Here is a 2,432-nt window from a genome sequence, read left to right as displayed (position 1 = left end):
TAATTGTACATAAAAATGCTCAAATTCATTGGTGTTTGTCTAGTTCAGAAGAGCAAAAAATAAAAATACCTTTAAAAATAAATGAAAATAAGAGAATATGTAAAAATATATATATAAGAAAGACACAGCCTTATTGAAGTTCAAGGTGAGTGGCGAATTGAACTTTACCTTGAAAACACCATCCAAAGGGTTTAAGCAAAAAAGCGCAGGAAGACACTAAAACGAGAAATGGAGCAAAGCATCCTGATCCGTGTTTGGGGAGAAGTTAGCCTCTGAGCCAATGAACAAGATTTCAACAGACAGAATTTGTCAAGGAGTCCCCAAGGAATGGACTAAACAAAGGTACAGATATAGAGTAATCCATGTTTGAGGAATAATGATTGGTTCCAGAAGACTTTAGATGCTATTCGCCATTTTTAGTTCCACTATAGACTCAGAAGCTTTATTGAACAAGGTCACAAGAAATGCTTGGCAATAGTCCTTGAGTCTCTGCTTGCCCTTCTTTTGATGGGAAAACACAACTCACTAGTTACATTCCTAGTCTGTAGCAAGATGACACTTTGGGTTCTCTTATCTCTAAATGCCAGCTTCTCACAACAGGCATAAAGAGTATGGTTTAACATGGGAGATGCTCTGACAATGACGAGGAGTTCACAACCTTATGATACTCTTGGTAGCATTATGTTGCCATTTTCAATGTTCAAAATTCTCTTCTATAGTCTTAGTATATATTTTATGGAGCACTGGGTTTCATTTAGGCATAATGGGATATACTGAGTGGAACTATGTGACAAGACACACCAGCAAGAAATTAAATGTACTTGGGCTTGACCTATGAATACACATACACACAGGCAAACACATTTATCTATGTATATATGCACATATATGCACAGATACACTTGGAAACACATACATCCTACACCCCAGTCAAGGTCATTCCACATGAACAGACAGGCAAAAGTAATTTGTTATCAGGAAGACCCTGTCCTCTGTACTTTGTTCAACCATCTGAGAACAGAGGTACACCAACTGTTGTCAGCTCCTTAGAAGATCATTATTTAAATGAACACGTCATGAATGGGATTCAAACCAAGTTAAACAGCAAAGATTTCTTGGTAATCAAAACACATCAGTGAAGATAAAAAGAAGAGAGGAGGCAAAAGGTTAGAAAGAGATGTGATGATAAAAGGAAATCCCTCCTCCCTACTCCTTCCCTTTCCCACTGGACTGGGAGTCAGAATACATGGATTTTGGCTCCAGCTCATGTCACAGTCTCTCTGGGACTCAGTTTCCTCATCTTGGAAATGAGGATATTGTATTAGATGTTTTCTATGGATCTTTCTGGTTCTGACATTCTAGGGCTTTCTGATTTTTTTTAATGATTAAGCTATGTAACAGTTATCATTTCCCTTTTGATAGTTGATAATCTGAAGTATTTAAGTGCCAGGAAATACTCTGCCTCAGATTTTTTGACAGTCTATATGTGGCAGGCCCCTGACACTCCATCACTTCCCACCCTCACTTTTATAATTAGTGTGGGGGGGGGAATGCAAGGAGAGTCTATATGCTTTTCTTTGTCAGAATTAAGATCAGGCTTTCTGTCTCTGAAATTCTTTTCATATTCTCATGAGGACCTTAGACAACCCCTCCCACTAGTGTCATGCACTAAACAGGAATAAACAACTTGCTGTCATGTGAAGTCAGTGAGATGGTTTCTATTAGGATTAGCATTTCAGCTGCTGAACACATGAAACTAACTTATTTTCTGAGGATCATTTTTAAAAATCTCTGAGGTAAGCAGGCAGGGCAGAGTCCCATCCCATTTGCCATGCAGAACAACACAAATGGAGGAAGAAACATTTAAGCACACAATGATAGTCCACATTCCATAGAGATTTACAATTTACATAGTATTTTCCTTATAATCATCCTGTGAGATAGATTGTCCCCATTTTATTATCCAGTTTATAGATCAGGAAGCTGACTCAGAACAGATGAGTGACTTACTTGTCCAAGGTCAGGAAGCCAAATATTCAAATCCAGCTTATCTAATTGCAAGTCCATTGCTCTGGAGACTAGCCCACACTGAGCTATTAGGTTTTGTAAGTTGTGTACTAGTATCCTTCTGAAAGAACTAATGCAGCAGTGCCCAAGGGGGGGTAGTATCACCCTTAGATGCTAGAAATGTAATTTAAGTGTTACGATATAATTAAATCTTGATATCTTTCAGTCCTCCCAAATCAATCACAGAAGTAATGGTTTAAAGATTCCATTGATATTGGTAGCTTAAAGCTAACAAGTCTTATTCCTAATCTAAAGAGTCATGCCTATCACTTCTACTCTAATCAAAAGGGAAAATCCTGCCAACTAAGATGTTTGGTTAGTACTGTAAGGTCACAGACGCTTCTCTGCCCCCAAATATCTCCAAG

Source organism: Phascolarctos cinereus, unplaced genomic scaffold, assembly GCF_003287225.1.
Source record: "Phascolarctos cinereus isolate Bilbo 61053 unplaced genomic scaffold, phaCin_HiC Scaffold_2;HRSCAF=192, whole genome shotgun sequence".
Lineage (NCBI taxonomy): Eukaryota > Metazoa > Chordata > Mammalia > Diprotodontia > Phascolarctidae > Phascolarctos > Phascolarctos cinereus.
Note: the sequence above shows the minus strand (reverse complement) of the source record.